General features: G+C 41.8%; 1 protein-coding gene across 2 annotated transcripts in view; it reads left to right on the top strand.

Moving 5' to 3' along the window:
- Positions 1 to 4203: 4203 nt before the first annotated feature.
- Positions 4204 to 21444, top strand: part of Stambpl1 (STAM binding protein like 1) — a 50388-nt gene continuing 33147 nt past the window's right edge. The window contains exons 1-2 of one of the 2 annotated variants that reach the window (XM_055613905.1): positions 4204 to 4771; positions 5788 to 5850. The gene's annotated coding sequence lies outside the window, so the exon portion shown is untranslated. The remainder of the gene's footprint in view (positions 4772 to 5787; positions 5851 to 21444) is intronic. The other variant, XM_055613904.1, reaches the window with a different exon arrangement.

The following is a 21444-nucleotide window of genomic DNA, read 5'->3' as shown; positions in this document are numbered from 1 at the left end:
TGACTGAAAGGATATCACGAGCTCCCCAGACCCAGTCTAAAGGACTGCAAAAGCACTATTGTAAGAACACCCACGTGCTTTTTAGAAGATTCTCGTTACTCCTGAGCACATAATATTCTTAAGTGTTCGCGCAGAGTCGGTTGGTTGTGCTGGTGCTTGTCTTTCTCCTGAGGCTTGACATTAAACATAAGCTGGAGCAGAAAATTCTACATCTACAACCAAGTTCAAGCCATTCTGGAGCCATGCGTAGGGCTGAGCCAACAGACCACTACCTTGTGTACCCACGCCAAACTGCTGGAGTCGTACATAAGCAGCTTAGCATCCACTGATACAGATTCAGCCCTGCTAGCTTTGTACTGCCAGTTCCAAGAAACAAGATCCCAACAAACAGGGAAATTAGAGACCCCTCCAAGTTCTTGGCATCCAGGTTCCCTGACTAGTGCAGACCTCTGGGTTATAACCAGAGGCAAGAAGAGACCTCTTGGTTTTGAGTACTAACCCCCCGAGGCTGTTCCACACCTCGGGACAGATAATCTCTGATGTTGTGAGACAGGGAAACTCTGCATCTGGCTGTATTGCATGTCCAGTGGGACTCATTTGTCATCAGTTGGGAAATACTGAAATACGGTGTTGCTCAGTGAACCAGTTTAGAGTGCAATGCCCCGTTTCTGTAAATGCCAGCAGCAAAGCAGAGGACAAGGAAGTCGCATCCCTTAACTCATGGCTCTTTATGATATAATGTTTTTCCTTCTTCCTCCCCTTCATTTGTTTTTTTTCTTCCCAAATATTTGTGATGTATCATCGTATGAACTAGGCACTGTGACAAGCATGATTACACCAGCATCTGGCTGTCAATTTCATTTACTTTTTAGCTACTAAATTCTCCTTCCTAAATAAAAGAAAGCCATAAACTTTATAGAATAATTGAAGATATAATCCCATATAAAGGAAGCAATAACTGTCTTAAAGAATATTTAGGAGGAGGGTTTAACGAACTCCCCTAGCGGTGTTTTGTTTTGTTTTTACATGGATAGCAATTCTGCGTCCTTGTCTGATTAGCATTGTATCACCAGTGGTTTCAATGTTCTTAAAAATTTCCATAAGTGTTGTGATTCCAGTAGTTGGTCATAAATAGATGAACGGAAAACTCTTACTCCTCATCTCAGACCCTCTCTGGATACATTCCTTCTTGGAAATGGAATTACCAGGGAGCATGTTCACTTTATAGTTTTTGTTAACATACAGAAAAAAATTTCTTTCCCATCAGTTTTTATCGACAATGACACCATGAGACAAAGTGGGTTCACTTAATTGTGCCCAAACCAGCAATACAGAGAAGGCTGTCAATGAAGAAGCAGTCTCAGCTAACATGATTTTTTTAATTTTGATTTTTTAAAATATATGTTGTACTAGAGGCTGTATACTAGGCTGTATATTCTCATGCATATTAAACAACCATTTTACCACTAAGCTATACCCCAATTCCTCTTTTTATCATTTATTTGAAGAAAGGATCTCACCAGACTGGCCTTTAACTTACTCTGTATCCAGCCTGGCCTTCAGCTAGAGGTCATCCACTCCCAGATTCCTGAGTAGCTGGGATTGTAGGTTTATAGGTCCCTCTCTCTCTCCCTTTTTTCTTAATTTCATCCCTAGATTTGCAGGTTTTAGTTAATCTTGAGATGAAATCTCTTACAATGAAAAGAAATTAGGTTTCCCTGCTCCAACAGCCCACTTAGACATCACTGGCACTGCCTATGCAGGACAGTGTCATTGTCACCTCTGAAGCTCCTGTCTCTAGACACAAAAGCCCCATCGTAGGTAATGGAACTATTTCTAAACTTCTGTAATATAAAATCTAGATTCAAAAGCCAGATTGAAGCCTCTGATTGGCTGAATTTGAGTCACATGATAGTGTCCTGCCTGCCAAAGAGGAGGACAAAACATAGTCATTTTGGCTTTTATGAAAAAAAAAATTAATTCAACATATTCATTTATTCACGTGTGTGTGTGTGTGTGTGTGTGTGTGTGTGTGCGCGCGCGCGCGCATGTGTACATGAGAGGGCAGCTTCCATTTCTTTCCTTCTAGCATGTGGGAGGGATCAAACTGAGGTTTGATGAGGCATAGCAGCAGCCATCTTTACCCTCTGAGCCATCTTGCCCCAAATGCTATTTTTGTTTCGAGACAGGGGTTTTCTCTGTTGGCTACACTGACCAAGATCTCTTTGGTTTAGATAGTTCTCCCACTTCAGATTTTAGGTATTTAGAACTACAGGTATGCACCACCCTACGTTTCTTTTAAGAGGGACCTTGATCAGGGGACTAGGGAAAGGGCATAGGGGGAGAAGAAAGATAGTGAGTGGGACTGGGAGGAAACAAGGGAGGGGGCTGCAGCAGGGATACAAAGTAAATAAATTATAATGAATAAATAAGTAAATAAATAAAATTTAAAAATAAAAAAGAGAGAGACCTTGGCTGTTGGGTAGTAACATCTGTGATCAGACACTGTTATCAATGCATATGGAATTATAGAATGGGATTATTATTCACTATTATCACTAGAACATTGATTGTCTTGTAAACAAGGAGATTATCACATCCAGAATGTCAGACTCAAATGTCTACCAAATCTTCAAATGTCATTGAAATGCATGGATACAGAGAAGTGATGGCCCTGAGGCTGTGGAAAACCGAAGAATCTAAAGCAGCCACCTGCTACTCAGCTACAGCGGGAGGGCAGGTTTTGACAAACATTAAAAATCTGAATTTTGAGGCACTAGGGATGTTGCTCAAGGGTAGACCTCATCTTTAGCACTCTTGAGGCTCTGGGTTTGATCCCTTCCACAGCAAGTAAATAAAAAATTGAATATTTGAATATTTGTGAAATTTTCTAGTTTTGATATTTGGAACCAAACCAAACCAGACAAAACAAAACCCTAACACCATTACCTCTTGACTTCCTTTGGTCATGGAGGCTTATTTTTGACACCACAGTAGGATGGCGCCACTTTAGAAGGGATGGAGTGTGAGACAGAGTGAGCCAAACAGCAGAGGCAGGGTTGCAAGTTTGGTTTCCAAAGGAAAGGCCAAGCAAGATAGCCAGTGTGCCTCACACCTCCTGTGTTTTTTTATTTTTTATTTTTGTTTGTTTGTTTTCTCTCACTTGGCGTTGGGTTCCCACCTGAGCTCAACAGAAGACACCCAGTCTCATCAGTAGCAAGCAGTGTTCTCAAAATGCTAGCAAGTTGGTAGGGTCTGCTCCCTCAAAGAAGCAGCTTTTGAAATAGCCTGTTAGGATTTTTTTGTCGCTATGATAAAACAGCATGGCCAAAATCAACGTAGAGAAGAAAGGGTTTATTTCGTTTCCACAGCACAGTGCTTTCTTGAAGGATGTCAAGGCAGGAACTCGAGCGGGGTAGGAATCCAGAGGCAGGAACTGATGTCAGGGTGGTGGAGGCGTGCTGCTTACTGCGCGGCTCCTCATAGCTTGCTCAGTCCGCTGGCTTTCTTATAGCACCCAGAACCACCTGCCCAGGGGTGGCAGCACCCACGATGTGCTAGGCCCTCCCGCATCCATCAGTAATCAAGAAAACACCCTCCAGGCTTGCCTATAATCCTGGTCTTGTGGAGGCATTCTTTCAAATCAGGTTTTCTCTCTTTTTAGATGGTTCTATCATGTGTCAAGTTTCCATTAACCAGCCAGCACAGATGTCAAGCAGAGTGGAATCTCCTGACTCCCTCCCTCACTCCCTCCCCCTCACTCTCAGATTTAAAGTGTGTCTCCTACTACTTTGCAACTGAGTAAAAATCATAGATAAATAATTTTACTTGTCTTATTCATGGAAAAAGCGTAAGATGCAGCTTTTATACTCGGGCCTGTACTGTGTGACTGACGCAGACCGAGAGCCATAACAAAGATGCTGCATATGATGGTAACAATAGGGTAATAAGGAGGAGCTATCCATCTGATAGCTCAAAGGGATTTTCCTAGCTCGAGAAGGTGGGGGGAAAAAAAGAGTATTGCCCAGCGGGAGTGCTTAGTCACAGCTCAAAATGGGATTCCCACACGAGATGTAACCCTATATCCGAAACCATTACACCAACAAATCCAGCTGCATCACGGCTTGTGTGCCCTGTTTTGGAGTCGCCCAGCCATTCCCCAGCTTCTAGGCCAAGTTGATGGCTCGCTGAGCGGTCTAGGTGGTACAACCTTGGGCAGCGAGCATGCGGTCTGCTGGGGGTTAAACCACAGGAAACCGTTTCACTCTGGCCCTAGGCCATCCGCAGGGACCCGCCACCCCAGAGGTTTTTCTGCAGCACGTGGGAGGCTGTGGCTACGGAGGAGGGGGCGGAGGCAGAGGCGGAGGCGGCGCCCAGGGGCCGGGGCCAGGGAGGCCGGGACCATCGCTGTGACCATTTTATTCCCTGCGTGGCTGCGGCAGAGAGGGGCCACCACAGAGTCGGAGGCCGCTGAGCCGTGCGTGGGTTTGCAAAGGTGCTGGGCCCGTCCCGCCAGCCAGAAGAGCGAGCCCAAGGCACGAAGGCTCGTCCGGCCACGAGCAAAGGAGAACCCAGAGGAGGGACGGCCCGGACCAGCCCGCGGGCACCTCCCAGCCTGGTGGTGCCACCGTCCCCAAGCGCCGGCACCTGGCGCAGCAGCCACCGCCGCCCGGGCTGCAGGGGCCACACGGATGCCCGAGCCAGGCGGGCCGCGCGGGGGCAGCCGCCGCAGCCGCCACCCCACGCGAGCTCCCGACACGCACGACTGCTGGTGAGTGGCGGCGCACGTGTGCCCGTTGGCCGGGAGGTGCGCGGAGACGACCGCTGCTTCCTGTCGCCCTGCGTCCCCGTTCGCACGCGCCCCTCTCCCGCCCCGGGGTTAGTCTCTTGGGGTTGGGGAAGGCCAGGACCGCGGTTCCCGGTTTCTGGGTCCCCGGGGCGGTGACCTGGACCCGGCTGCGCGTGCTTTTCTGGTGCACACTCGGGATGCATCCTTGCAGATGATGTCAGACTTGAGCCCACCTCACGGCTGGGGCTTCACGTCGGCCGCGCCGGATGTCAAGGAGGGAGGGGCGAGAACTGGTAAAACACCTTCATACCGGAGGGTGGGGGAGGAGAGGACCTTCTAGACGTCGCCCTGATGCCACTTAGCCTCGTGAGACTTACCTCTCTTGCTGGAATAACTTGAGTGTTCGCTAAAAGCCTCAAGGAAAACGCACACGCGCAAAAAAAAAAAAAAAAAAAAAAAAAAAAAAGGTGCAGTGCTATGAAAGCATGATTTTCCAGAAGTCTCCGAAACAACTGCTGGGAGTCTAGAGCCCAAAGTGCTGTGCTTCATTGAGGCTTAAGAGAAAAATTCACAATGAAGCAGCAACTCACGGAACAGAATCTCAGTTGGAGGACTGAGAAAAAGCTCTAGGTTGGCGTGAGGGGGAGGGGCCGGTCTGCCTCCGCCGAAGGGCGAGCCCTGGTCGAGCTTCCCAGACAACCTGCTAGCTCCCCAAGTCTTGAGCTTTAGAAGTGTTTCCAGAAAATAAGGTTAATCTGAGCTTCTGTCAAGGTCAACACAGACTTGTGAGAGCAGACAAAAATTAACACTTGAAATGCCTGACTTCCGGTTTCAATTTTTAAGTAGCATTTGTTTCCAGACTTGTTTCAATGGGCTTTTTTTTTTTTTTTTTTTTTTTTTTTTTTTTTTAATTCCTGGTGGATGCGAAATTGAACTTGATAAACGGGCTCTGTAGCTGGACTCTGCTGGGCGATTCTGGTTTCTTTTTTTTTTTTCAGATCCGCTGTAAATGTCTGTGTTGGTCCTAAACACGTTTGCGTCTGAGCAGTAGGCTGATCCAGGTAGAGCAGCGTTTCTCAGCCTTCCTAACGCGGCGACCCTCTAATACAGTTCCCCGTGTTGTGATAGACCCCAACCACAAAATTATTGCTGTTACTACTTCATTACTGTAATTCTCCTGCTGTTATGGCTCATAATGCAAATACCTGTTTTTTCTGGTGGTCTTAGTGACATCTGTGAAAGGGTCATTTGATGGCCAAGAGGGTCGGAACCCACAGGTTAAGGACCGCTGACTTAGAGCCTTTTTATTCAAAGTCAAGGAATGTTATTGGGATCAACCAGGAAAACGAAGTGGCTCTAAGTTATCCTTTCCGTTCGCCAATTGCAGTGTGTAGCTCGTGGAAATCCGCCGTTGAATACCTCTCGGCTGCAATGTCTGCGTCAGCTGTTTCTCGGGAATTTTAAGAATATTTTTATTTTCTGTTTTCTTAAGTAAAACATGCACCATTTAACCTCTAAATGCACGTTCTAAGTCCTTTCCCCACTTCTAAGGGGGAGTAGCTTTGGAGGGAGTAGTGAGGCGCCCCCATGTTCTGTGGTTGTGCTTGGCACACCCGCAGCAGAATGTACACAGAACTGTTTCTCTGGTTAGTTGCTGAAAGGGGTGATAAACTGTTAAAGAATTGTTAATAATAGTGACCACTTTCTACTCGCAGTTGGTTAAGACCCTTACTTTAAGGACAACCTAGGGAATAAAATAAGAAAAGCCCGATTGTCTTTAAAATGTATTTTTTTAAAAAACACAAAACTAGGTTTCATTTGTACATTTTTGTCATTATACTGTTCTTATTAGCTCCCTACACTGCCCTTCCCCTCACTCTTCCTGTTACCCCTTCATCCCCCAAATGGTTCCCTTTCTGTTTTGTGTCATATGCTTTAGCCTCTCTTGTTCCCTCCTTCCACTTCCCTTTAGATAGACTTCTTTCTCCCTCTCAGTCCCCTTTCCACTTTCATATCCTCTCTCTCTCTGTCTGTCTCTCTGTACACACACACACACACACACACACACACACACACACACACGTGTAAATTGAAATCTAGAATCTACTCACAAGAGAACATGTGCTATTTGTCTTTCTAGTCTGGCTCATTTCGCTTAACATAGTGACCCATTTCTTTGAATGTGGTAATTTCATGTTTCTTTACAGCTGAATAAAAATAACACTACAGGCTCACGGCATTTTCTTTATGCATTTATGTGTTGATGGACATCTAGGCTGATAATTTATACTCAAAATTATGGGAGGAAATAATGCAGATGCCCTTGAGTACATGGACACTTATATTTTCAAGTTAGAGACTTTCTTTTTCACTTGTTTGCTTAGTGTGTGTGCACATGGGCATTACTTAAGACGACGATTTGGGGGAGTTGTTTTTCTTCCCCTATCTGGATCATTGGGGTTTAACTCAGGACCTCAGGCTTGGTGTGAGCAGTTTTACACACTGAGCCATCTCTGAAGTCATGCCAGTTGAGATTTTAATTAATCCATTGAGTGCCCATGAGTTTCTGTTTAATCCAGTAATATTTTTCTTGACTCCCTTATGGATTTTTAAGTTATTTCTGTTGAAACTATGAGAAATGACTCATGGTTACTGCCGAAAAATAATGGAGCCAGGTTTCCATCCCTTAGGGCTGATGGGTTTCAGCTGTTCAATAAATAGCTCTCAAATGAACAACAGATTGTAGAATGTCTTTGTCTTCCCAACCGAACTTACATTGACTCTTCTGGTATTGATTTTCTTTTTGGACATACTTTATATAAGTCACTAAACTACCATCAAATCAAAGCACGGTCAATATATTCAATGAAGAAGAGCAGCTTCCTCAATGGAAGGACCAGTAACCATTGTCCTAAAACAGTGGTTCTCAACCTTCCTGATGCCACGACCCTTTAATACAACTCCTCTTGTCTGGTGACCCCCCCATCATAAAATTATTCTATTGCAACTTTATAACTGTAATTTTGCTACCATTATGAATTGTAATATAAATATCTGATATATGGGATATCTAATATGCTACCCCTGTGTAAGGGTTGATCAGTCCCAAAGGGGTCATGACCCACAGGTCCTGTTGGGCTGTGTCCTGTTGAACTATGCCCTATTGGGGGCATCGTCAGAAATCCTGAGCTGACATCACATAGTTCCATTCAGGAATAATCTGGATAGAACTACATCTGGATGTGGCTTTTGTCAGAGATTATTTGCATCTCTAAGCAAATCTAATGAATGGCTCATACAGTCCTGCATCTCTTTAAACCAAGTAGAGGGGCCAGTTTAACATTTGGCAAGCTGCTCAGTCTTCAAACCACAGATCAGTGTTTGATTCTCTTTCTAATTTTTAAATTCATGTTATTTTTGACTGTTCGGGCACTTGGCTTAGAGACATGAATTCAGATGGGTGAATCCTTCATAACCTGTACTTAAGAAAAGCGGTCTCTTCATCCAACCACCAGCAGATTCTGATTTGTCTGAGGAACTCTTTCAGACTGTTGGAAGTTTATCTTCTTTTCAGTGTATTTCTGACTTTCCATCACTAGCCATTAGCCATTCTCTATGTGGTTCAGGATCTAATTTCAGGAAAGGAATTAGAAAGCTACTGGAATTTGTTTAGATATTAATATTGGATCGTTTAACAATAATGCAATATTTATTTTTATAGTCTTCCATTTATATGCTTCTCTGAAGAGCCTTGTCTCATTCTGAATAAAAAAAAAATAAGCCATACCCAAAAACAAATATTAAAATTAAAAATTACTTCTCACAGTTTTGAAATAACACAAAGTGCTGTTTTCTGCATAATGAAATATAGTTGTTTGTATCAATAGTCCTTTGATTTAAGTAGGTATCTGAGGCCTTACCTGATTTCTGATGGCTCTTGGAAGCCAGGTGCTAGGATTTTATTTTTATGGTTTAGACAACAGCAGATTCTGGTGATGGAGGCATGTTTCATAGTAATGAGTTAGAAAAAGAAAAACGAGGAAGTAGTAACCTGATGTTTGGCAGTAACAACCTGGTCAAAGATCCTAAGGACACCAAGATTAAAACAACTTCAGATGTAAGGATTCCTTATTAAAAAGAGACATAAAAATAATTGCCAACATGTTACACTCTTGTTCAGGTACCGGTTGGTCTCCTCATTCTCTTCTGCTGAGTCTTGGTATATAACTTCAGAACCTTGCAAAGTTTGGAAAGTATTTAGAATTGGCTTACCGGTCACGCAACCTCAATGATGGTGAATTAGAAATTAGAAACACGAATTTATTTTACTATTTACTAGTTGTGTCGTTGGGCTAGTTGCTCACTTCTTTGAGGTTTAGTTTCCTCACTTTTCAGTTGGGAATTTAATTTCTATCTCATAAGATTTGAATAAGTCGGTGTGTAAATAAACAGGATCTGATACAAATGAAGAGCCATGTGTGCTGGTTACTACTTTTGGTATTTATTAAACACCTATTTGTAGTAGACATCTTTCTGCATACTTACAAATTGAAGTAAAAACAGACCCGGTATATTGTTAAGTGCCATAAGCTAGTAGGTGACCAGTCTGGGAGTCGAGCCCAGTCTGTCTGTTTCCAACACCTGCTTTCTTTTTAGAAGTGTGTTTCCCTGTTGCCTACTAGAGATATTGAAAAGTACAATATGTGTGAGTTCATCCTCATGGAGCTTCACAGCTCCTAAATCAAACACAGGCTTTGCATCTCTGATTATTGTACTTTTTGGAAGACTATTTTTCCTTGATGTTTTAGTATTTTGCAGGCATTTTTTAGTAAGCTCATTAATTGCATCTATGAAAGTAATCCTAGAAAAGGTTCCTAGCAGTGGGGAACAAGGGCCTGAGCTGGCTCCCTTCTGTAACCAAGCAAGTGGGTGATTGGGATACCAACCCAGCCACCAAACCTTTGACCCACGGAGCATCATGCCTGCAGAGTGTGCTCGGACTGGAGTCCAGCCAAATCATCATCAGAGAGAGGAGAGAGACTTCATCCGGAAACCGATGGGAGCAGATGCAGTGTCCCACACGCAAACACTAGGCAGAGCTCGGGGAGTCCTGTGGAGGAGAGGGAGGAAGGATAGGAGGAACCAAAGGGGTCAGGGACATACCATGAGAACGTGGCCCACAGAATCAACTGACCAGGATTCATGGGAAGTTGCAGTCATCAGAAGGCCTGTTGGGGTCTAAGCTAGGTCCTCTCTCTATATATATGTTATGGCTGAGTAGCTTGGTGTTCTTGTGAAATCCTAACAGTGGGAATGGGGGCTGTCCCTGAATTTTTTGCCTCCTGTGGGACCGTTCTTCTCCTACTGGGTTGCCTGGTCGAGCCTTGATGTAATAGCTTGTTTTAGTGTTTGGTTGATGTCCCTGAGAGGCCTGCTCTTCTCTGAGGGAAGGAGGTAGGTCTTGAGGGGGGGAGGGAGAGGAAGTGCTAGAGGTGGAGACATGGGGGAAGGGAGGCTAAACTGCAGTTGGAATATAATATAGGTCAGAAGAATAACATAAATTTAAAAGAATTCTTCTAATACATATATTTTAAATTATATATGCATGTATAATATATATTAGAATTCTTTCTAAATTATATATATATATATGTGTATGTCTGTGTGTGTGTGTGTGTGTGTGTGTACATATGTATGTATGTATGCTGGCCTCGAGTCCATATATGGAGATTAAAAAATAACTTTCAGGACATTGTTCTCTTCTTTTACATTGTAGTTCTTGGGGATCAAACTTAAGTCAGTAGATGTAGTAGCAAGTACATTTTTCAACTGTGCCCTCATACTGGTTCTAATTTGTGTTTTCATGTTTAATTTAAAATGAGTTCTTTTTTACTTTTCTGCCCTGTTTAGTTGAAATGCACAATAGATGTATCTACCTTCACACTCAGTGACTGTACTTGAGATAGGGAGGATATGCCTTTTTAAGGAGTGCAGCAGGTCCTGAGTCCAGTGTTGGCTGTCACTATTCCAAGGATCTCTGTAGAGGAATTTTAATTCATAACATGACTGTTCTGGCAGGAGATCACATCCAAAGACCTTTTAGGTCTGGGTGTCCAGCTGGAATACAGACACACCTTCAATCCCAGGAGAGAGAGACAAGCAGATCTCTGAGTTCAAGACCAGCCTGATATAGAAAAAATTTCAGGTAAAGAAAAGCTTAGGTCCAGGCACAATGGTACACATTTAATCCCAGCCCTCAGGAGACAGAGGCATACAGATATCTGAGTTCTAGTGAGTGCTGTTCAGGCTGTTTGGTTGAGTCAATTAGTTGAGAGGCAGCGCAGGGGAGATGAGCTTGTGGCAGTGCGATTCACAGAATTCAAAGGCAGTTATACCTGAAGAGTTTTACAGAGACAGGTTGGAGAGAGGGCAAGCTAGACAAAGGTAAAGACAGAACGAGCCAGAGAATGAGAAAAAGGCAGAAGATTAGAAAAGATTTCTAGAGTTAGTTTGAGGCCAAGCAAAGCAATTCAGTCAGAGGCCAAGAGAGAGGGAAGCCAGATTGAATCAGTAAGCTTAGAGAGGAGTTTGAGCCAGAACAGCTGAGTTGAAGCAGCCAGCCAGAGTTCAGAAAGAACTAGAAAAGGTGAGCTTATTCAGCAAAGTCTCAGAGGCTAAAACATTCTAGGCCTAGAGTAGATTTTAAAGAGGCTAGACGTTTCCAGGTTAGCAGACAGAGGCAGTAAGCTGAGAAGATGATTATTTCAGGAGAATGAAAGTTACTACTACAGACCTCTGTGCCATCTACATCTCTCCATGGTCCAGAATCTCATAAGCTTCCATTCTGCAAGCATGACTCATTAATGATTATATTTCTGTTTTTATTTAGTTTGTGCAGAGTGTCCTGGAGAATAGAGGCAAAGTAAATTGTAGTTGTTCTTTGGCTTCTTCAAGTAACTGCATCAAGTTCTCAGAGCCCAGATTTTAATTATTGGTGTTGAGATTCCCATGATGGTGGAGAGTGGAAATATCAGCGCCTTTAGATCTTTTCTAGGTGGACCTAGTCTGCCATCACTGGTTTAAGCACTTTCACAACATTACATAAACGTTGTAAGTGTTGTTCTTGTAAACAAATAACATTGAGAAACCTTCAGCTTGTTTTTTATTTTAGGGCTGGCAGTTAACTCAGGGACACCCGTGTTTAAACACACACTTGATCGCAGAGCTATACACACCAGTCCTGACACTGTGCCTCACTACAGCAGGTCAGAGTTTTTCCTGGCCTTGGATAAAGCTTTTCGATAAACAATGGATTATTTTCTTGAAGACATTTTAAATATCACCTGTAACCTTTGATTTGGCCATGTCTTTATTTAACCAAAATTTCATGCCTTCTTAAAGAAACTCTTCAGTCTCTTGAGTTTTAGCTTCACTACAGATGGCAGAATTTGAGACATGGTGAATTCTGGTGCTTTGGTTTTTAAAGATTTGCTATAACTAATGCTTTGACGGCATCTCAGTTGAGCCAGAAATTTGGCAAATGTTCCTATAAGAGATAACTTTAAGTGAACCATCACGGATCAGTCACTCGGTGATTTGACTTAGTGATTCATTGGGTTAATTTGGAAGCAGGAGGTCAAAATGACTCATTTTAACCCTTTCTGACTTCATGTGTACTGACTTCCTGTTTTGCATTTGCCTATGTTCAAAAAGAAGCCCTGGTATGGGTCCTCTTTTGAACACTATATCTCAAGATCAAATGGCTGAGCAGTAATCAGCCATGCACCTCTAATTAAAAGCAGAAGGAAAACTACTTTTAGTAATAGGATTTTGGTTGAGTTGCTCTTGTCTACTGATCCCATGATCTCATTTTTCCTGGACAGGTTATGGTTCTGTGCCTTACCACCAAAACTGTATCCCTTAACATCATTGCTGTGCATTCCTGAGGCAGAAAAAAAAAAAACCTAAATAAATCTTAATTGTTCATGAGGTCATGCTTCAGTTTGAAAGTGGATTGACTCTGGTTCTTTTTCCTATCCATTTTGTCCTCAAAGGTTTTTTTTTTTTTTTTTCTAAATTGTCCCATAAAATTTTTCTCTAACAATAAAAGAGTGGCACCAAGAGCTGGCATGGGATTTAAGGCCTTGAATGGGTGCTTCTTGTGTGGGTGTTTCTGTTCAAGGGCACAGGAAAACTGCTCACTGAATCGATGCAAAACTCAAGCATATAAAGAAAACTAAAATTAATTTGGAATCAGGTAGATATGAAGCTTTGCTTTTCCAAGGAGTAAAAGAAATCAAAATGTAAATGTCAAAAGAAATATAACTGAATGTCATGTTCTAATGACATCTATAGTCCCATGTCTTTTGTCAAGCATGATATTGTCAAGTATTGCATAACTTAGAAAAGGTAAAGTTAGTCCAAAAAGTGCCTTCCATGCTACCTGCATAGATTCTCTTTCAGAAGGTCGGGGTGGAGCCTGGCAGCCCCTGTCTAAAAGTCTCTGCAAGAGATTTGGATGCAAGTATTTAGTAAGACACACTTAGAGAAACATAACTAACAGCAAAGTCTAATTTCATATCCAGATACTTCTGTTTTTATTTTGGAGCATGAATTCCTTCTGATTTACATATACATTTTCACATAATCATAATCCCTAATACAACCCTCAGGGCTGCCTTGGAGTTCTTAGAATGGAATCGTGTGGTGCCTTTCATGTTCTTGGCAATACCTGATTGGGGTGGGGGGGGTGGGGAGGTTGTGTTGTCTTCGGAAACCCTCCGTGTTACCAGGAGCTTGTAGAGATAATGTCAAATGTTCTTTTGAATGCCCAGTGTTTGGAGATAGGTTTGATCAAAGGAAGGCTGCAGAAGATGTAGTAAGCAGTGTAAAACAGTCTAATAATGCTTGAGAGAGGGGAGGGTCACACCAAGAGGTCCCTCAAGACATAGCCAAGGCACTTAAATCTTCTCTAGGTCTAGTAGATAAAACTAGACAATTTTGAACAAAGGATGGATTAAATGTGATACAAATAAATGTATCCTTCAACTTGAACGACATAGTATTTTTTTCTAGAAACACAGGAATCAGTTGAGCAAAATACAGGCTTGTTGCCATAAAGGCAGACAGGAACATGGGTCAGGACTTGGCTCTGAATTTCGTAGGGCCATCTTTAAAGATTTTGCAGTAGGGTTCTCCATCTCTGTATTCACAAATGTCAGCCACCAGGAAATTGCTCATTCCAGCAATTGGATGCCATAATGTGTAACACCAGTATCACCCTGCTTGCTCATCTAGTTGCACATAAAGAAATTGACTAGCCAAGAAGTCAAGTCTTAAACAACCCACTTAAAACTTATAAGCTTAGAAAATACAGAACTTTCCAGTCATAAAATGATGCATGCACATAGCAAATGATACAGAAAATGGATTGAAAGTTTCCTGTGTTCTCATCATTGAGGAAACATTTGGGAAAAAAATTCACCTGTGTACCAGATGTTTTAATTCCCAATGCCAGTAGAAGGTAAATAGTTATGCATACTACAAGCATGATGTCTTTCCTGGAGTGCTTTCTCTTCTTGCTATTTTCACTACGTGCTCTAACTTGGGACAATTTTACAGAAAGTGTGCAAACATTTTAAGTCTTTTTTAATGGTTCCATCTGTCAGATTCTTTTAAATGATTTTCTTCTGATGACTTTTTTTTTTTGAAATTTGTAACATTTTTAAAACATTATATATATTCTGCAGTGTATGTGTGTTTATTTAGGTAAGGACTCTGAGTAATAATTTTCAAGTTATAAGTGCTTGGTCAACAGGAACATATGTTCTTTAGAATCATATGATGAGTTATGTGAATTTATCAGTCAAGTAAATCAAATTACTACGTCAAATTCGAGGTTTGTTTTCCTGGTGCCAGAGATCTAACACCTGTACCTGGAACCTTCTGGCTAAACACTTCAGTAATGACCCTGTGTTGAAATTCAGGTGTTTTTTTTTTGTTTGTTTGTTTGTTTTGTTTTGTTTTAATTACTAGTGAGCTTAAACACTTTTTTTTTCACTTTGCCTGTGGCTGTAACTATTCATCTAAAAGCTGGTTGGTGTTACTCGCTCATCTTTATTCAAGTTTGTCTCTTTACTACTGATTTGCAAAGGCTTCATCTCCGCAGTGGTAATGGCCATTACAGGGACTGCAAATGATGCAGCTGCTATTTTACTCTGTTAGTGTATCGCTTGCTGACTTTCAAAGATACTATTTAAACACTTTAAAAATACTTCATTTTAGTTCAGACTGAAGCCAGAAATCTCAGCATGGTAGAACATTAGTGGCCATGAAATCCCAGCACTAACTGAAGAGCTATTGGCATTTGACAGCTGCTGGGGGAGGGTGAGCCAGCTTTCTGTATTGATTTGACCTCTGGTAGGTCAACCATACTCCAGGCCCCACTCCTAAGAGTAGTAAGTAGGGTCACGCAAACTGAACTCAAAAGGGATGTAAATTGTGACTTAAAGTTGGGTGATGAAAGTGGAGAAGGACTTTTAAGTGGTGAATATAATCAGAACATATTATATAAAATTCTCATATTTTTGGCTGTGAGCCTATCCTTTAATGGCTGAGCCATCTCTCCAGCCCTAAAGAAGCTAAACAACAAGGAGGACCCTACGGAAGATGCTTAACTGTCATTCAGAGGGAAAACAGGATAGACACTGGAAGCAGCAGAAGAGAGAAAACAGGAGAACCACAGATCTCCTCTAAAAGACTCCACTCAGCAGGGGATGGAAGCAGATGCTGAGACTCACAGCCAAACTTGGAGAGCACTAAGAGTTTTATGGAAGAAGGGGGAGATAGAAGGACCCAAAGGAGCCCCATAAAAAGAGCAACAAAGCCAAAAACAAACAAACAAACAAACAAACAAACAAAAAACTGGGCTCAGAGACTGATGCGTCAACCAAAGACCATGCATAGAAAGGACATAGAACTCCTGCCCATGTGTAGCCCATAGACTGCTCAGTCTCCATGTGGATTCCCTAGTAAGAGAAGAGACAGTCTCTGCCTGCTCCTTGATCACTTCTCCTTGGTGGGGCGACCTAGCCAGCCCACAGAAGAAGAGGATCCAGGCAGTCCTGATGAAACCTGATAGGCTAGGGTCAGAGAGTAGGGGAAGAGGACTTACCCTATCAGTGGACTAGGGAAGGGGGATAAGGAAGGGGGTGAGGGTGGAACTGGGAGAAGATGAGGGAGGGGGTTAAAACTGGGATACAAAGTGAATAAATTGTAAGAAATAATAATAATAATGAAGAAGAAAAAATAAAACTCTCAAAGAATTAATGAAAGAATTTAAAATGTTTCATTTAAAAATACTTGCAAGTTGCCAAAAAACTGTAGTAGTCTACAGAATTTCTTTGCAGTTTTTACACTGCGTCTGTAATGTTCATAGTCACAGAAGTTATAGTACTGCTGTCTAATCTTTGACACTTATTTTTATTTATTTGTTTGTTTATTTATTTATTTATTTATTTATTTATTTATTTATTTATTTATTTATTTATTTATTATCAGTTACATTTTATTAACTCTGTATCCCAGCCGTGTCCCGATCCCTCATTCCCTCCCAGGCCCTCCCGCCCTCCCTCCCTCCCTCATCTCCACCCTGCCCCTTTCCAAGTCCACCCATAGGGGGGACCTCCTCCCCATTCATCTGATCCTGTTTTATCAGGTATCTTCAGGACTGGCTGCAAAGCTCTCCTCTGTGGCCTAACAGGACTGCTCCTCCCTTGGGGGGTGGGGAGGTCAAAGAGCCAGTCATTGAGTTCCTGTTAGAAATAGTCCTTGTTCCCCTCACTATGGGAAACCAATTGGTTACTGAGCTACCACAGGCTACATCTGAGCAGAGGTTCTAGGTTATATCAATACATGGTCCTTGGTTGCATGTCAGTCTCAGAAAAGACCCTGTGCCCAGATATATTTGGTCCTTGTGGAGCTCCTATCCTTTCCTCATCAGACTAACTCCCCTTCTTTCTTATGATTCCCTGTACTCTGCCAAAGGTTTGGTCATGACTCTTTGCTTTGAAAACACTGCTAGTTAGAGTCTTTCCAATGCGCTCAGTAGACTCCTGTCATACGTTCAATGCACATCCCATCTATGTTTCTAAACGAGGATTGATCATCTTACCCCATGTCCGCTCTCTTGATTATCATTTTTAGGTGTACAGATTTCATTATGTTTATCATATCTTATAGGTCTATATAAGTGAGTATATACCATGTTTGTCTTTCTCCTTCTGGGATATTTCACTCAGGATGATCTTTTCTAGATCCCACCATTTGCCTGCAAATTTCATGATTTCCTCCTTTTTGATTGCTGAGTAGTATTCCATTGTGTAAAAATACCACAATTTCTGTACCCATTCCTCCGTTGATGGACATCTGGGTTGTTTCCAGGTTCTGGCTATTACAAATAAAGCTGCTATAAACATGGTTGAGCAAATATCCCTTTTGTGTACTTGAGCAAACTTTGGGTATATACCTAGCAGTGGTATAGCTGGGTCTTGTGGAAGCACTATTCCTAATTGTCTTAGAAAGCGCCAGATAGATTTCCAGAGTGGTTGTACCAGTTTACATTCCCACCAGCAGTGGAGGAGGGTTCCCCTTTCTCCACAATCTCTCCAGCATGTGTTGTCCCTTGAGTTTTTCATCTTGGCCATTCTGATGGGTGTAAGGTGATATCTCAGGGTCGTTTTGATTTGCATTTCCCTGATGGCTAATGAGGATGAGCATTTCTTTAAGTGTTTCTCTGCCATTCGATATTCCTCTACAGAGAATTCTCTGTTTAGCTCTGTTCCCCATTTTTTAAGTGGATTACTTGGTTTGCTGCTTTTCAGCTTCTTTAGTTCTTTGTATATACTCGATATTAGTCCTCTGTCAGATAAAGGGTTAGTAAAGATTCTTTCCCAATCTGTAGGCAGTCGTTTTGTTTTGATGACAGTGTCCTTTGCTTTACAGAAGCTTTTCAGGTTCATGAGGTCCCATTTATTGATTGTTGCTCTTAGAGCCTGTGCTGTTGGTGTTCTGTTCAGGAAGTTGTCTCCTGTGCCAATGAGTTCTAGGCTGTTCTCCACTTTTTCTTCTAACAGATTTAGAGTATCTGGTTTTATGTTGAGGTCTTTGATCCACTTGGACTTTAGTTTTGTGCAGGGTGATAGATATGGATCTATTTTCATTTTTCTGCATGTGGACATCCAGTTGGACCAGCACCATTTGTTGAAGATGCTGTCTTTTTTTCCATTGAATGGTTTTGGCTTCTTTGTCAAAAATCGAGTATTCATAGGTGTGTGGGTTTATTTCTGGGTCTTCTATGTGGTTCCATTGATCCTCCTTTCTGTTTTTATGCCAATACCATGCAGTTTTTATGACTATTGCTCTGTAGTACAACTTGAGATCGGGGATGGAGATACCTCCAGATGATCTGTTGTTGTACAGGATTGTTTTGGAGATTCTGGGTTTTTTGTTTCTCCATATGAAGCTGAGAATCTTTTTTTCAAGGTCTGTAAAGAATTGAGTTGGTATTTTGATGGGAATTGCATTGAATCTGTAGATTGCTTTTGGCAGGATGGCCATTTTCACAATGTTAATCCTACCAATCCATGAGCACGGGAGATCTTTCCATCTTCTGAGATCTTCTTCAATTTCTTTCTTCAGAGACTTGAAGTTTTTCTCAAACAGGTCTTTGGTTAGTGTCACCCCAAGGTACTTTATGTGATTAGTGGCTATTGTGAAGGGTGTTGTTTCCCTAATTTCTTTCTCGGCCCTTTTGTCTTTGGTATACAGGAGGGCTTCTGATTTTTTTGAGTTGATTTTGTATCCTGCCACTTTGCTGAAGGTGTTTATCAGCTGGAGGAGTTCTCTGGTTGAATTTTTGGGGTCGCTCATATATACTATCATATCATCTATGAATAGTGACACTTTGACCTCTTCCTTTCCGATCTGTATCCCCTTGATCTCCTTTAGTTGTCTTATTGCTCTGGCTAGGACTTCAAGTACTATGTTGAAGAGGTAGGGAGAGAGTGGGCAGCCTTGTCTTGTCCCTGATTTCAGTGGGATTGATTTAAGTTTCTCTCCATTGAGTTTGATATTGGCTATAGTCTTGCTGTATATTGCCTTTACTATGTTTAGATATGTGCCTTGTATTCCTGATCTCTCCAAGACTTTAAACATGAATGGGTGTTGGAACAGCACACAGCATTTGTAGGAAAAATATATTTATCCTTGGCCAATACTGAGTGAGAAACCACAGCTGGATGCCAAGTGCAAAGATGGAAAATCTGTTTGGGGGATGCGAAATAAGGGGTGAGGAAGAAGAGAAGCAGCTCTATTTCACAGAAACCATAAGTATGTTCTAAAGAAATGTCAGCTGAGCAAAGGCCCGACATTTTTATTATCTTAAAGGAATTTTACTTGATGCAGAGTCTGAAGTTTTGATGTAAATAAACATATCTTGGACTGCTGCATTTGAGAGAGAGAGAGAGAAGAGTAACATTGAGAGAGCTGCCAAGGGCACTTTCCCAGACATTCTGATTCATTTGGCACTTAAAAATTTGCTTATTGTTGCCAGCATCTCCCTCTTCCACCATGTTACTACAGTCCAGGTAGTCCAGGAACTATGTTCAGAAGAAAAATTACAACAGCATTAGAGAGATGCCACCTGCAGGAAAGGAACCCAGGGACAGAGAGATAACAGGACTAGCATTTTTTTAAGCACTCCATTGGCACAAGAACCTCTTGCTGAGTGTTTGCTGTATTACTCGAGAGTGCCACCAAAGGGCAGGTGGGTAACCCTGTCTGCGTCCTCGGTACCCCGCCCCCTGCCACCCTATAGTCGTATTCATTTGACAGTCTCTTGTGGTTTTCGGCCACGGCCCTGACTGAAGAACCCATCTTCTGCAAAACCAAACATAAACGCAATTGCTCACAGGCGCACGCCGAACAGTGCCAAGTTGGAGGAGCAGTGGGCAGATGCCTTCTGTTTCGTTTTGTTTGCTTTCAAACAGTAATGTCAGATTAACAGCATTGGCTGGAGAACTCTCTCTAGGAAATTTATGAAAATTAAATAAAAGTATTCATGGCTAAGGACTGGTCCCCTTGATCTCAGAGTTTCATAATTTTTCTGGTAAGTATTATATCATTTAAAAATGGGTTCACTGACCTAAGTACACTTGAATAGTATTTTTTAAAAAGCAATCTGGAATGAAGGGAGGCATATTACAATATACAGTAGAAATTAGCATCTTAAATTTGAAGTGAATAGTTTCTGGATTTTTAAAAAAGATTTACCAGCAGGAAAGCAAAATTATCATCTGGAATTTATGATTAGAAAAATGTGTTTGGAATCTAAGTATCTTCTCAACACCTTAAATTTATTTGCCAAATATTTTATGTTGCACAGTAATTGACTTATTTTATTTAAAAAGCCCAGAATCCCTTCCTATTCAAGATAACAATGTTGCTTTTCTGCTAGGAAGTCAGTTTATAAGTTTATTAAATGTCTTTTGAGTACCACAAAATTTAGAATTTATCTTAAAAGGTAGTGGGTACTTTGAATTGAGCCAAGTCCTGCTAGAATAATTGTGCATTCATATTCTTTTATTTACATGTAACAGGTGGCCAGGCACAGACACTAAATCATTCTGCCTAAGGAAAAAAAATGTGAGTGAATGCCCATTTTATGTCTTGGGCATGGAGATTATGAATCATATATTGCGATGCTAGACTGAAGCCCCATTTCTACAGTCAATTCTGTCGTTCCTGTCTGAGGTCCCTGGATTTGAACCTCCTCTGGATTTCACTTTTAACTCTCAAAGGTTAATGAATTACTGGGCCCACTGTAGGACTATGCCTGAACTCTAAGCTCCTAGTCTTGCTTCCTTCCGCCATCATTGCTCAATTTTATTGCCTCTCCTAAGAAGCTTTCATTTTCCCCGGCATGCTGTGGAGAGACTGTTAGTGAGCGTTGTGCTGTATGTTTGTCAAGCATTGCCTCACTCTATGATAGCTTGGAATTTGAACTCAAAAGTTCTGACTGGGTTACAGGTCTAGTGTGTAAACTCATGTGCCTGTTATCTGAGCAGGCTCTCTTTTCACTGCTGTCTGAGATCATGTATGTTGATGCATGATTGCATTAGGGAAGGGAAGTTTGTACAACCGTAGCTATTATCATCCTGGCAGCTGTGTCGCTATTGCTTGTTATGTTAAAGGAAACAAATAGTAATTTATTAGCACCTCCCCTACAAGCCCAGCTGGCTCTTACCTGGGAGACAGGAGAGCAAGTTCTCAACCTGCAGATGGCAACCCTTTCACAGGGGTCATATATCAGATATCCTGTGTATCAGATACTAAAATTCATAACAGCAGCAAAACTACAGTTATGAAGTATCAACAAAAATAATTTTATGGTTAGGGGTCACCACAACATGAAGAAGTGTATTAAGTGTTTGCATCATTAGGAAGTTTGAGAACCACTGCAATAGAGGGAAAGACATAAAAGAGTACACTTTGAGTAAAATAAATACATAAACAATAGTAATAAGAATAATGATGAATTCATGAGGTACATTTAGAATCATCGCCTTGTAGCTCGTTCATAGATGAATGCTTGCTCC

The sequence above is a fragment of the Psammomys obesus genome, unplaced genomic scaffold (assembly GCF_907164565.1).
Source record: "Psammomys obesus unplaced genomic scaffold, mPsaObe1.curated_primary_1811, whole genome shotgun sequence".
Lineage (NCBI taxonomy): Eukaryota > Metazoa > Chordata > Mammalia > Rodentia > Muridae > Psammomys > Psammomys obesus.
This window is presented reverse-complemented; position numbering and strand designations above follow the sequence as displayed.